The following is a 15,565-nucleotide window of genomic DNA, read 5'->3' as shown; positions in this document are numbered from 1 at the left end:
GAGTAGAGAGGTGACAGCTGACCCCCCCCCCCCCCCCAGCTTTCTTGTCCAGGGTTAGCTAGATCCTAGACCAGCAGAGAGATTTTTTTTTTTTGGAGCCTGGAGGGAAAACAGTCACCAGGGCCACGAGCCCAGGAGCAGCGCAGCGGTGGTGTCTGGCTGGCCGGGGGAGACATATGGACCCGGTAATCAGACCTGCCTGGGAACTGTGTGTGGGCAGCAAAGGCTGTTTAGCAGCTTTGTGTGTCCTTCCGGAGGTGACTTGCTGGGAGTTGTCAGGCATGTATCACCTACGGAGGGGCAGACTGCTGGGGGCCCTTCTGCTGCGCCCAGAAAGAGAAGTAGAGACAGACGGTCAGGGCTGCAAGGGGCCGACACTGAGTCGCTCTGCCCAAAGCCTCATTTCACAGGTGAGGAGGCAAAGGCCCAGAGAGGAGCGAGAGCTTGCCCAAGGTCACACAGCAGGCTAGGACCAGCAGCCAGGGCTCTAGCATCCCACATGTAATACTGGGGTGCTTAAAACTACGGGACAGGGGCAGGGAAACCATACTCAGTGTTCAAGACAAGGCTTTAAGGTTGTTTTCTCTGCTTTCTACTGGCTTCTGATACACTATGTAACCCAATGAAGATGACCTTGGTCTTTCTGCCTCCAAGTGCTAGAATTTACGGAGACTTTCCCCTCGTGCCAGGTATGTGTGGTGCTGGGCATTGAACGCAGAGTCTGGAACACATTAGGGCAAGCATCTTACTAGCTATATCCCCAGACCTCTGGGGTTAACTTTGGGTGGCAGTTGTTTTGCTTTAATTTATATATATATATATTTTTAAGGTTTATTTATTTATTATATGTAAGTACACTGTAGCTGTCTTCACACACTCCAGAAGAGGGAGTCAGATCTCATTACAGATGGTTGTGAGCCACCATGTGGTTGCTGGGATTTGAACTCAGGACCTTTGGAAGAGCAGTCGGGTGCTCTTACCCACTGAGCCATCTCACCAGCCCTAATTTATATTTTTTAAGGCACAGTCTCACTATGGACTTCTGGCTGTCCTTGAACTCACTATGTAGACCATGCTGGCCTCGAACTCATAGAGATCTACCTGCCTCTGCCTCCTAAGTACTGGGTTTAAAGGCAAGCACCACCACACCCGACCCGACCCTCCTGTTTGTTTTTTAATTTTTCTCTTATCTGATCTAATTTTACAAACACTTCTACAATGACTGTGAGCCCCTTAGTAATAACAAAACAAAAACCTATGACGTGGGAAAAAGGTGATCCCAGCAGGAGTGGGCAGCTTCTGATTTTAGGCAAATGGTTTCTTCTTTTCTCCTGAGTTTTCTTTTTTCTTTCTTTCTTTTTCTTTTCTCTCTCTCTCTCTCTCTCTCTCTCTCTCTCTCTCTCTCTCTCTCTCTCTCTCTCTTTCTCTCTCTCTCTTTTTGGCTTTTTGAGACAGGGTTTCTCTGTATAGCCCTGGCTGTCCTGGAACTTACTTTGTAGACCAGGCTGACCTCGAACTCAGAAATCCACCTGCGTCTGCCTCCCAAGTGCTGGGATTCAAGGCTTTTGCCACCACCACCCGGTTTCTCTTCCTGAGTTTTCTCCAGGGCCCAGGTGAGAGAGCAGGAGACAAGCCGGCTGGACCATTAGCCTCTCTGTATAGAGACTGAGAGGAGAAGCAGGGAGCCTGGCTGCGGAGCCAAAGCCTGGGCCAATCCCTAGAACCCACGGAGTAGAAGAAAGGAATTGACTTTTCAAAGCTGTCCTCTGATCGCTATGCCCACACGCTGCCCCCCAGGAAAACGAATAAGTAAAATGTAATAAGAACTCTAATCTTCTTGCTTCCCTGAGTCAGCCTCCTCCTGCTGCTGCTCTGCCACAGAGCAGGTTAGTCCGGAAGAGGCTGGCATGAGCTTAACCGTCAGCAAAAACAACCTCTAAATACCTCGGGCCTCAGTTTCCTCAAAAGTGTCAAACTGGTGCCGCGGGTCGGACATTTAGGTCTCCCCGGGATCCTACAACAGGCAGTTTTAGAAGACAGACTCTCCCTGCAGGAAAGTGAGTGTCCTGGAGACAGCTCTGGAGCATGGTGTGAGTTGCAAAGGCCCCCTCTGCCTTAGAGAGAGCTCCCGGAGGGCAGTACCTGAGGTTGGTAGGCAGGAGGTGGGAGTCACCCGCACTTGGCCTTGGAATTAGCCAGAGTCTTGAGCAGGGAGGGTGGCCTCACCTTGACTACCAGAGTTCTGCTGCTTTGGTGGAGACCAGCCGCCCTGAGGGAATTTGAAAGATGGGAGAGCCAGCAATCCTGAAGGAACTTGTCCTTACCCAGTCCTGACCTTTCACCTGCCTGCTCACCTGCTCATCTGGCCCACTCTCCCTGCTTAACAATGCTTTCTTTTCTAGAAAGTTCCCCACTTTCCTGGCTTCCTCACTCACGCAACAGAATCTAAGTGGCCTCTTCCATACCCAAACCTTAGCTACTTATACCTCTCTTCTTACCCTAACACATGCACACATGTGTAGACATACACATCTATACATGCTTGCACACACATACACATATGCACAGACTTTGGAGTTCTACATGCCTGGTCTCTGCAACCAAATTCTCCATTTATGTATGTGTCTTCCAATCTAACTGATGCCCCAGTTTTCCTGTCTGTACAATGGGCTCAGGGCCACCTTCGAGGGCTTTGAGAGGCTTTTGGGATTCATGCGTTGTGAGTGGTCAGCCAGTGCCTGGCGTGAAGAAAGTGCCCAGCCAACAGCCCAGTTTGTAGTGACTCTGAGCCTGTGGGCAGTTCCCAGCAACAGTTGAGCAGGTCTCCAGCAGGAGACTGGAAGTCCTCATGTTCCCAGGGTCCCGTGGACCTGCCAGGGAACAGCAGGAGGTGCCCAGAAGCCAGCCAAGGGCGTGCTTTCTGTTTTTATAGTCTCCAATATATCTCCTAGATGGGGGCTCTCTGCCACTGGAGGAATGTCAGGGTCTGGGGGATCTAGAGAGGTGCTCCTGAGGAGCCCTGCCCACCCCGCCTGCTGTCCCCAGTGAACCCTGCAGTCATCTCCTTCCAGACCAGCGTGGACAGCCCTGGGAGATAGCAGTCTGCAGAGCCACTGAGCTAATTAAGAATGACAAAGCACTGTGTAATTGCCAGCCACTGATGAGTCCCCTGCCTCTTCCTGCCCTCCTTCCCTGCCCCTCCCTGGAGGCCTCTGAGCACTGGCTGGTGTCAGGACACCAGAGGCTGCCTGCCTCTGCCACCTCCTTGCAGAAGAACACTGAGCAAGCAGGTCCCAGCTTGTCTTAAATTGGCTCCAACACCTACCCACATACCACACACACACCACACACACATGCCACATACACACCACACACCCTGCCCTTGCCACACACACACACACACACACACACACCATACATACACACCACACGTACCACACACATACACCTCATTCCACAAACCCAGACCACAACACACACACACACACACACACACACACACACACACACACACACACACCCCAGCCCTTGCCATCTGCAGGGCCCTTGACCTTGTGCAAAGGGGAAGAGAAAAAGCAAGGTTCAGGCCTTCAGAGGCTCAGCAAGGCTTTGGGGTTCAGCCCCCTCCCTCACCAGCTGTCACCAGCTGTGTGACCTTGGGCAGGCCACCTGCCTCCTCTGAGCATGCTCTTTGCCTAGGCTAAGGAAGCTGTTCTAAGCACATGGCTCTGATCAGGAGAGCCCTGTGTACATCTGAGAAGCGAGGAAGCGAGCCGGAGGGGGGGAAGGGTGCGGGGGGGGGGGGGGGGGGAGGGAGGTAAGGACCACTGTGACCTGTGAGCAGGTGGGGAGGATTTGATGCAAACCAAATCTCATAATAAAGACATTAGGCTGGGGGGTCTCCCCCCCCCAATTAATTTTCCTTGTATTTTTAAAAAATATCCATCTATGGGGCTGGAATTTGAATCCAGAGGACCCAGGTTCAGATTCCAGCATCCACATGGTGGCTCACAATCATCTGTAACTCCAAGATCTGACATTCTCATATAGACACAGATACAGGCAAAACACCAATGCACAGAAAATAAAGGTTAAAATAAAAAAAGAATCCATCTATGATAAATTGGAAGCATTCTTTCTTTCTTTCCTTTTTCTGTTTTTGTTTTTGTTTCATTTTTTGGTTGTTGTTTCTGGTTTTGTTTTGAAAGTGGGTCTCTTTATGTAACGCTGGTTGTCCTGGAACTCTCTATGTAGACCAGGCTAGCCTTGAACTCACACAGATCCTCCTGCCTCTGCCTTTCTAGCACTACTAGGTGTGCACAACCAAACCCAGCTAGAACGATCTCACAGCCCACGCCTTCTCCACAGATGGCTGGCGGCAGCACAGGATGGAGGGCCTCTGAGACCTTGCATGCTCTCTTCCTAGATCTACAGCTTGATTTCTAGGAACTCTCCACATTTGCAAAGTCCCCAGGCCACTGCGACACAGGGCTGTAGTTTCAGAGTTTGTGCTCAAGAACTACACATTCAAGTTACAGAGCAAAAATGGCTAACAAACAAACAAAAAACCAACTTTTTTGTGTTTGTGTGTTCACATGGTTGACTTCAGGGGTCTTCATCAATTTCTCAAAAACTGTATTTATTTATTTATTATTTTATTATTTTATGTGTGGAGATAGGTGAGTGTATAGAGGATTGAACTCAGGACCTCACACTTGCATGATAACCACCTTACTAACAGAACTTCTCCTCATACCCTGACACTGTTCTAAGTAAATTCATGATTCTATATCAGGGTGGTTTTCTTCGCAGGGGCCACAGATTGGACCTGGTAGAATAAATACCAAATCTTTTAGCCTGGTTTTGTTTTTGTTTTTTTTCTTTTAGAAACTTCATATTGAAATCCCATACTCTTTTTCTCTCTTGATTCCTGACAACCACAAACTACAGTTGAGTGGCTCTGCACTGCCTGCCCCAACTCCCCTCCCCCTTCCCTCCCTTCTCCCTCCCCTCCCCTCCCTCTCCTTCTCTCCCCTCCCTTCTGTGTTTTCTCAGTCCTCCTGGTCTATTTCTCCTACCTGAAGAGCCTTCTCCGACTTTGCCCTTCAACTGGCAAACAACACTCTTCTTCCTTCAAGGCTTGATCAAAAGTCGCCACCCCTGGGAAGCCTTTCCCAGTGCTGCCTGGGCCTGTGCCCTCCTCTATGAAGTGTTACCTGCTTCCTCCTCTATGTACCCTCAGGCATGTGACCCATGGAGGGAGCTTGAGCTATGGAGTCAGATGTGCCTGGCAGGTGGGCTGTCCTGCTAAGAGTCACCGACCTCACCTGTACAATGTATCAAGAGATGGTGCAAACGGCCCCAGGAGAGAGCTGAGAAGTGCCCACAGATGTCCATATCATGTCGTGGGGCTGGGCCATTCTCTTTCTTCTGGCTCTCTGCCAGACAGAAAGCAGGGACTCCCTGGAGGGTCTGACTAACCTCGAGGTGTCCTAGGAAGCACATGGTTTGCACGGGGTGTGCAGTCTTCGGTCTCCGGCTGCTTCCTGGTGGTGACGCTAGTAGTTGGAGCACTCTCATGGATATCGCTGACAAGCCCACTCTGGAAGAAAAACATATACCATGCAGGTGTCTAGTGCTGGCCAAAGCATAGCTCTCCCCTCAAAGGGACTGAAACTGTTTATTTTGAGCCAAATGTGAGTGAGTATGGCCCAGGATAGTAAGCACTGTGGGGGCTGTTACATGAGGGTTTATTAGCTGCAAAACAAAGGAAGTCATTAATCAAGACATTCACCAAGCATACAAGTGAGGTAGGCAGGTTTATAATAAAGCACACACACACACACACTCATACACACACACACTCACACACACACACACACTCATACACACACACACACACTCATACACACACACACACACACTCATACACACACACACTCATACACACACACACTCACACACACACTCATACACACACACACTCACACACACACACACTCATACACACACACTCACACACACACTCATACACACACACTCATACACACACACTCATACACACACTCATACACACACACACTCATACACACACACTCACACACACACACTCATACACACACACTCATACACACACACACACTCACACACACACTCATACACACACACACACACTCATACACACACACACTCACACACACACACACTCACACACACACACTCATACACACACACACTCACACACACACACTCACACACACACACTCACACACACACTCATACACACACACACACACTCATACACACACACACTCACACACACACACACACTCATACACACACACACACACACGCACACACACACACTCACACACACACACACACTCACACACACACACTCACACACACACTCATACACACACACACTCACACACACACACACTCATACACACACACACACTCACACACACACACACTCATACACACACACACACACACACACACGCACACACTCTTACAGGTCTCAGATGCTGCCTAATGTGTGCTCGGCTTTGGTTTGTGGAAGGTAGTAGGTTTATTGTTATTTTGGGTTTTTTGTTTGTTTGTTTGTCTCTTTGGTTTTTTTGAGACAGGGTTTCTCTGTGTAGCCCTGGCTGTCCTGGAACTCACTTTGTAGACCAGGCTGGCCTCGAACTCAGAAATCTGCCTGCCTCTGCCTCCCGAGTGCTGGATAAAAGTGTTACCACCACACCTGGCCCATGAACGGCTTTTTAAAGGAAATCTGGCTTTGAATTTGTGATACCCTAACCCTGTGATCATGAAGTTTAAGCCAGTCATTTAACCTTGCGGAACTCTGTAGCTCCTCCCTCCATGGGGGCTTCAATTGACGTAGCGCCTGATGATTCCCGGCACTCAGCCAGCCACCGTGACTAGTTTCCTAGTTTCAAGTTGCTAAAAGTTTAAAAGGTAGCTTATAAATTTCCTAAGTATTCTCTATTCTCTCTCTCTCTCTCTCTCTCTCTCTCTCTGTGTTTCCAATATTATGGATTTTTTTCTCCATTAATTAATTTATTCATTTTACACCCAGATTGCCGCTGCTCCCCTTTCGGTCCCCCTCCCCCCATTCTGCTCTTTTGAGGCTCTTGGCTCTAGCAATCAGCTGCTATACTTAGTTCTAGTACCCACTACCAAGCTCCAGTATCTGCACCCAGCTCCTGCACCCCTGTGTGTGTGACAGAAGTAGGCTCCCATTGAGGGCAGGCCGCCTTCCATACTGGGCCACTCAGCACACCAAGGGCCACACAGAGGTGATCACCTACCTGTCAAGACCTATCCCCTTTATACTCCTGGATTGTCGGGGACACAAAAGTCCTTATGCCCACGGATCACTAGGGAAACCAGGAATGTTAGTCATGAAAGGGTGTCTCCTCAGAGGAGGAAGTGAAGACCAGTTTTTTGCCCAGAAAGCTTCAAGAAGTTGTTAATGGCCTGGTCACCTGGGCAGATCTCGCCCAAATCCCCCAGAAGGTCTATCTCACATTCTCCCTCCCTGGGCCTTTATCTTTACCTCTCTGTTAACAGAACCCCTTAGGGGAGATATCGTATACACTTTAGGGCCTGCTGACCTCTCTGTTATCTTTGTCAGCGAGGCCACATCAGATCCTTAGGCCCATAAGCTCTAAGGCCCACCCTCATGGTCACACATACTTTTCTGTGGTCACACCTTAAGCTTTATCATGCACCTGGAATGGAAGGATTGTTGCCTAGAAACATTGTCCCAAATTTGTACTGTGTTTAAGTAGGCTGATAATGAACTAACTGCCAGGCACCGGACTCTCCCTCCTGTTACCCTCCTGTCATCCTCTCTCCACTGTGTCTGTCATTCTGGCCAGCTTGAACCCATCCTTGGTTCCCAGGAGGAATCACAAAATACAAATTGTGCAGGATTTGTGGTTCCACTCATGAGGGATGGTCTCTGATGTTTGTGTCTAAAACTGACAATTCACACTACAAAGGTGAATAGCAAAACTCATGCTAATTGTTGACATTTTTAATTTCCCATGACTCAGAATGACATTAATAGCAAATCTAAAGTGCAGTGGCAAGAGATGGAGGCCAGGCCAGCAGAGGGAAGAGAGGTTGCAAATATCAGAGTGCCTTGTCTCCTAGCCATGTGTTTGGTTTTTTGTTTGTTTGATTTTTGTTTTTGTTTTTTTGGTTTTTCGAGACAGGGTTTCTCTGTATAGCCCTGGCTGTCCTAGAACTCACTTTGTAGACCAGGCTGGCCTTGAACTCAGAAATCCACCTGCCTCTGCCTCCCGAGTGCTGGCATTAAAGGTGTGCACCACCACGCCCGGCATGATGAAGGATTCTTTGCTAACAGCACACATGTATTGGTCTGCCTTACATCGTGTAGTTGAGCTGCATTTGTCGGGACTCCATAGAGAGAATCACACCAAAAACCTTCTGGTGGTGTGCTGCAGTTTCTTGCTGTTTCCATGGACTCAGGTTGATTGGCAGAGTGATGTCAGCTGAGACAGACGCACATGCTAAGGCAAGACAAGAGCTGAAGACCCGTGGAGGACAGGCGATGTCTGGAGAGAGTATAAATAGGACTGGATAGGACTCGACGGACAGTGATGGAGGCTGAGCTGGGCTTGCTTATAGAGCTAGCTGTGCAACGCTTGTTGGTCCTGCATCTTCACTGATCTTTCCATCAGTGAGAGAGATGTCTCTCCGGCACCCTCCAGCTGACTTCTGCTGAGGCTGAGGCTCAGGTCTCTGCTAGGTCGGCCGTGCCACTGCTACTGATTTCTGTTTGCTATCCTGACTCTACTGAACTGGACTGCTGGTGTATTCCTGAAACGTTTGTGAGTGGATCAAGCTGCTACTGTTGACCTGTGAACTGAACTGCCGATTTCCAGACAACACAGATGGGAGTTGCTCCAAAGAACCTTTCTAAGCAGGTCTACCCCACCCCCATCCTTTCTTTCCCACTACCTCTGGAGGGTGGCAGGCTAAAAGGGAGGTTAAAGGATTTAAGAATCACCATTTTAAACTAGGTTTTGAATAAATTGATGTTTACACTGGCTCTGGCTCTTAGTTATGATTGTGGGGTCTGGTTGACCCCTGCTAGAACCCAGATCCTAGAGGAAGAGGGGTTGCTTAGCTTACAGAGGTGCTCCATAGGCACTTGGAAAGAAAGAGAGAAAGAGAGAGGAGAGAAAGAGAGAGAGAGAGAGAGAGAGAATATGGGAAGGATAGATGATGGAGCCTGGACCACAGCCCCTCCCTGGTCCATCTTATCTACTTCAGGCCAAAACTTGGTGGTTCCAGAAGTCCTCTGCCCAGACAACAGGGATTCACCAGCCATTTCCTGTCACCCCAGATCTGTGGATGTGAGCTGTGGGCCTACAGGCTTTCACGCCTGAGGCCCGAGGCCAAATGACCCCCCTCTGGGATTCCTTAGGTCATTTCCATCCATTGTCCTTGGTCTCACTTTCCGGTGGCCTGAAGTTCCCTTGCTGGCTTCCATCTGTTTCCCCCTCAAACCCATTCTGGTTCCAAATCCTCTGCTCGGGTTTCCTCTTCTCCTTCCGCTTCTAACCGCCAGCCGGGGAGACCTTGGGCAAGCCCTACTGTCCTCCAGGCAAGCCCAAGCCATGGGGAGGGGTGGGAGACTCAGCGGTGACCTTTGCCCTTTTCCTCTGCTGAGCCCTTTAGAAGAATGCTGGCTGGCAGCACAGTTGCCTCTGTATGGCGCGGAGTTGCTGTATGGCTCGGAGTATGCCTTCTGTCTGACTGAGCAGTTGGCTTCTGTATGGCTTGGAGTTGCTGCCTCTCTGATGTCCCACGACCTCATTTCTGTCCCTTCCTTTTGATTGCATAAGAAACGCTTTGGTGGCCACAGCCACCCAGTGGCCATTCATTCATTCATTCATTCATTACGCCGAGGTCTGATGGATCCTAGAGAGCTTTGGGCGTTTTTCCTTCCTTCTCTCTCCTTTACAGGAGACCAAAATGAATGCACCCAGCAGTGACCTGGCAGCAGTTTGAAGAGTGTCAGCCCCCTCTCTCTTCCACACTGTGAGCATTGGTTTCATCCAAGATCCCATTTTGTAGCCCATACTTGCTATTTCACTTGCTATACAGCTGAACATATCATTCAGGGTGACTTTCAACTTCTGTTCCTCCGGCCTCAGCCTTCCAAGTGCTGGGGTTACGTCAGAGTTCCACTCAGTCCAGCTGAGCCTTTCTCTCTAACAGACCATCCTGGGCAAGCATTTCAGGCCTGGAAGGCACTTGGGCACCGCACAGAAACCTAGAATCCTTCCTTGCTGTGACTTCCATTTAATAACGAGCTGTCACCAAGTCTAAAATGAGCCAGCAGGGAGGAGAAGAGGGTCTTTGGGGACTGAAGGCTGGCCCCAGAGTGGCCTTACAGTGGGAGGCAAAGACTTGGTGTTGGCTCAATCCTGCAAGGGAGGCCCCCTCCTTCTCCCTCCTTCCCTCTTGAGGGTAGGCCTGCTTTTGTTTGTGTGTTTGTTTAACTTTATTGCATTATTTACTTGTGTGTGTGTACAGGCATGCACAGAGCTCAGAGGAGAACGAAGGAGCTGGTTCAGCTCTCTCCTTCTACCACGTGAGCCTGGGATTGCTCCCAGGTGGCCAGGCAGCAGGTCCCTTTACCTGCTCGGCCAGTCTGGGCTGCAGACAGACTCCTTTTCGGATTTTGTATTGCAGAAACAAGGAAATGGATGGAAAGAGCCTAAAGCCAAAAGCCTGAGAGGGAAAGGGAGGGACAGAGACTTTAAAAGCAGGACAGAGGGCTGGAGAGTGGCCTTCTAGTGAAGGCCACTGGCTGCACTTCCAGAGGACCAGAGTTCCGTTCCTAGCATCTGTGTGGCAACCGTCTGTAACTCCAGCCCCAAGGGATCTCTTGCCCTCTCCTGACCGCCATGGGTACCTGGCACACATGGGGCACACATTTATACATACAGGAAAACACATGTTCATATACAATGAACATTTTTAACTTTTTACTGATTCCTTGTGAATTTCACATCATGTACCCCAATTCCACTCATCTCCCGGTCCCTGGCCCCCACCCTTCCAATCTTCCCATCCCCCAAAAAACAAGCAAACAAAACTCTTGCCATGGAAGCTACAGTGTGTCATAGTGTGTCACACAGTATGCCCATTTGTCCACACATCTTTACTTGCAAATGTTTATACAATATTTTTTTCCCCGAAGACAGAGTTTCTTTGTGTGACCCTGGCTGTCTTGGAACTTACTCTGTTTAGAGTCTTCAAACTCAGAGATCTACCTGCCTCTGCCTCCAGAGATTAAGGGCATATGCCACTACCACCTTGCTTAAAATAATTTGTTTTTGTTTTTGTTTTTGTTTTTGTTTCTCTGTGTAGTCCCAGCTGTCCTGGAACTCACTCTGTAGACCAGGTTGGCCTCGAACTCAGAAATCCACCTGCCTCTGCCTCCCAAGTGCTGGGATTAAAGGCGTGCGCCACCACTGCCCAGTTTAAAATAATTTCTTAATTAAGAAAATTTTAAGATAAGCCGGGCGTGGTGGCGCACGCCTTTAATCCCAGCACTCGGGAGGCAGAGGCAGGCGGATTTCTGAGTTCGAGGCCAGCCTGGTCTACAAAGTGAGTGCCAGGACAGCCAGGGCTACACAGAGAAACCCTGTCTCGAAAAACCAAAAAAAAAAAAAAAAAAAAAGAAAATTTTAAGATAAAAATAAAAGTACTGAGCTAGAAAGGACTCAGCGGGTAAGAGCACCGACTTCTCTACTGAAGGTCCTGAGTTCAATTCCCAGCAATCACACAGTGGCTCACAACCACCCGTAATGAGATCTTGAGATCTGACGCCCTCTTCTGGTATGTCTGAAGTCAGCTACAGTGTACTTATGTATAATAAATAAATCTTTTTTTTTTTTTATTTTGGTTTTTCGAGACAGGGTTTCTCTGTATAGCCCTGGCTATCCTGGAACTCACTTTGTAGAGCAGGCTGGCCTCGAACTCAGAAATCTGCCTGCCTCTGCCTCCTGAGTGCTGGGATTAAAGGTGTGCACCACCACGCCTGGCAAATAAATCTTTTTAGAAAATTAAAATAAAATAAAATAAAAGTACTACAGAGTTACAGATAACAATTAGAATGGAATGATTTTTAACCAACTTATTTATCTACTTATTATTTATTAGTGTGTCTCTGTGTGTTATGTCTGTGTCTTTGTGTGTGTGTCTGTGTGTGTCTATGTGTATGTGTCTATGTCTATGTTTCTGTGTGTGTATCTGTGTGTATGTGTCTGTGTGTCTCTGTGTGTATGTGTCTGTGTGTCTGTGTGTATGTCTGTGTGTGTGTGTGTTTGCTGCGATCAGCTGGACCAACTGTCAGGATAGAAGGAAAGAGGACAGTAGAGAGAATGCTGGGCAGTGGACACAGGTGACCCCAGACAGACAGATGGCTGAACAGTCAGGAGGAAGCAGCCATTGAGGGGGCTGGCTTGGGCCTAGGCCTCCACCCTCAAGGCCACTCCAGGGCTTGACCCCTCAATTCCTCTAACACACAGGACCTGGGCCACTGGAGTTACCACCTTGCCCCTCCCTGGTGCCCTGGCTCATAGACACTTTGCCTATTGCCTGGGCCAGAAGCTGTCGAGCGTTGTCTTAAGGGGGGTTGGGGGAAATCACCTCTTATATCCTTGAATACTTTCTTTTCCACAAAAATAACAAGATTGGCACAAGTGGAAGCTAAGTAGTTTCTGGAATGTGATATTGGGTAAGCAAGTGATGGGTAGTTTTAGCTGACAGGCCATCCCACTGGCCCTACCCCAGGGACCTAGCAACTGCTTATGTCATCACCAGCCAGGTATTACAGGTACTTGTTGAGTATGAAGGCCCACAGGGCACTCAGCAGCTCTTGGTCACTCCCCCTCCCTCCCTCTCCCATCCTTCTCTCCTTCCCTTCCTCCCTCTCTGTTTGTTCCTACATCTGCTCTATCTGTTTCCTGCCCTGTTTCTCTGCTCTCCTGGCTCTGCTCCTGTCTGTCTGTCTGTCTACAGGCTCACTTGTCTGCCTGTACCCCTTCCCAGGTCCTCACTCCTCTCCCTTCCCGAAATAAACATCTTTTTCACCAGGCCTGTTGCCATGGTGTAATTGCTCAGGGGCACACCTTATGGGGTATCCCCATAAAGGCTAGAGTCCCACGGGTCCTAGTTTTTGAGCCACCGAAAGGCATTAACGACACAGAGTCTGCTCACCTCAGAAATGGGCCTATTCCTTCCATGAATGCAACCCATGTGTCCACCTGCCCTTTCTCCAGACTGTAGCTCTGAGGAGGTGGAGAGAGGCCTGGTGTGAGGGAGGTTGTTTTTGAGTTGACTGAGTCCAGGGCTGTCGCCCTTCCCCAGCTTCTAGCAGGCAGCCGGGCTCAGCTGGGCCTCCCCAAATCAGTGGTTCTGATAGCCTGGGGTCTCTGAACCTTTATATTTGATAATCCTAAAACAGCAATTCCCACAGTCACCCCAGGCACCTGCCACATCCTCTGCAGGATGCTGTGGAAACAGGAGCCTGAAGGAGGCCTGAGGTGAGGCTCTAGGCCTAGTTAGAGCAACAGAAATAGGCAGGCCCTTGGGGGAATGTCCTGGACCTCTGAGCAGGGTAGGATGGAGGGAGCTAGGATGTAGAATGTGGGAGTGGGCAGGGGCCAGGCAGGGTGTGACAGCATGGAGTTCCTTGGTCACCAGCAGTAATTTTGCTTTGCTGGTCAGGTGGCCTGAGGAGTGAGTGGCCCTCAGAGCTTCTGGGCCACACGCTGGGACTTGTGATGGGGGCAGCTATGCTCAGAGGCCAGAGGTACTTAAGGAGAGTCAGGGGTTGGGTGTGAGGTGTGAGGTGAGGAACAGCCTCAGCAGCTGTAGAGGGGCCCTGGGGCCAGGAATGGTGATGCACACTTGTAATCTCACCACTTGAAGGGCGGAGGCTACAGGAATGCCCTAAGTTTGAGGGCAGCTTCTGGCTACATAGTGAGCTACAGAGACCCCACACACACACACCTCTATACACAGAACAGAAAACCAAGGTGACTTAAGGTGGGAGATCTGTGACTAGGGTGGGGCAGAGAAGCAAAACTGTTGGTGGCAGGAACTCGTTCCTTAGGACGTAGACACAAATGTCTACCCCTTTCTTATTGACCACCACCAACAAACCAAGTAACATTCCACCCAAGTCCAGTTGACTAGGAAGAGGGCTGGCTTACAGCATGGATAAGCGGTTACTTACAAGAGTGTGGGGGACCCCAAAGCACTGCTGGAAAACCAAACCCAGCCGGGCGGTGGTGGCGCACGCCTTTAATTCCAGCACTCGGGAGGCAGAGGCAGGCAGATTTCTGAGTTCAAGGCCAGCCTGGTCTACAAAGTGAGTTCCAGGACAGCCAGGGCTATACAGAGAAACCCTGTCTCGAAAAACCAAAAAAACAAAACAAAACAAAACCAAACCCAAGCATGGGTGACAGCAAGGGTGACATCTCAGCTCAGATGGCATCTTCTCTCCGGTTAACCCTTTGTATACTGTATTGCCTGCCTGAAGCGGAAACTTAACACTTATTTGGAAAGTGAGTTGTGTTAGATGGTGTTTCGTTGGGACAGACACAGGAGAGAGGATGTTCTGCTAAAGCAAGCACGTGAAAGGACACGAGATGAAGGATTCTTTGCTAACAATGTGCATGTATTGGTCTGCCTTACACTGCAGAGTTGAGCTCCATTTATTGGGACTCCATAGACAGAAACGCACCAAAAAATTCCTAGTGGTGTGCTGTAGTTTCTTGACACTTCCTCAGAATCCATCATCGGGCTGCTGATGTTAGCTGAGACAGACACACGTGCTGAGACAAGACCCGTGGAGGACACGTGATGTTTGGAGGGAGTTTTGGAGGGAGGATAAAGAGGACTTGACAGGCAGTGACAGGGGCTCAGCCTCGCTGTGCAGTGCTTATTGGTTTCTTGTCTTCTCTGATCTTCATTTCACTGAGAGAGGCACAGCCCAGCACTTCTGGCATTCCGGGGCTGGTCTCCCACAAGCTGACTTGTGTCGAGGCTAAGGCCTGGCTGTCTCTGCTAGGTCGTGTCACCCTTGTTGATTCGTGTTTGCTATCCCAACTCGTCCACTGACCTGCTGGTGTGTCAGTGAAGTGACTGCAGGTGGATCAAGCTGCTGCTGCTGACCTGTGACCTGAACCACCGATTTCCAGACACCACAGACAGGAGTTGCTCCAAAGAACCCTTTCTAAACAGGTCCCCTTCCCCTGTATCCTTTCTTCTCCACTACCTCTGGTGGGTGGTGGGCTAAAAGAGAGGTTAAAGCATTTAAGCTGCTAGCTCAGCAGCGAAGAGCACTGACTGCTCTTCCTGAGGTCCTGAGTTCAATTCCCAGCAACCACATGGTGGCTCACAACCATCTGTAATGGGATCTGATGCCCTCTTCTGGGGTGTCTGAAGACATCGAACAGTGTACTCATATAAATACAAATAAATAAAATCTTTAGAACAA

Source organism: Mus caroli, unplaced genomic scaffold (assembly GCF_978045245.1).
Source record: "Mus caroli unplaced genomic scaffold, Mus_caroli_1 scaffold_6, whole genome shotgun sequence".
Classification (NCBI taxonomy): domain Eukaryota; kingdom Metazoa; phylum Chordata; class Mammalia; order Rodentia; family Muridae; genus Mus; species Mus caroli.
Note: the sequence above shows the minus strand (reverse complement) of the source record.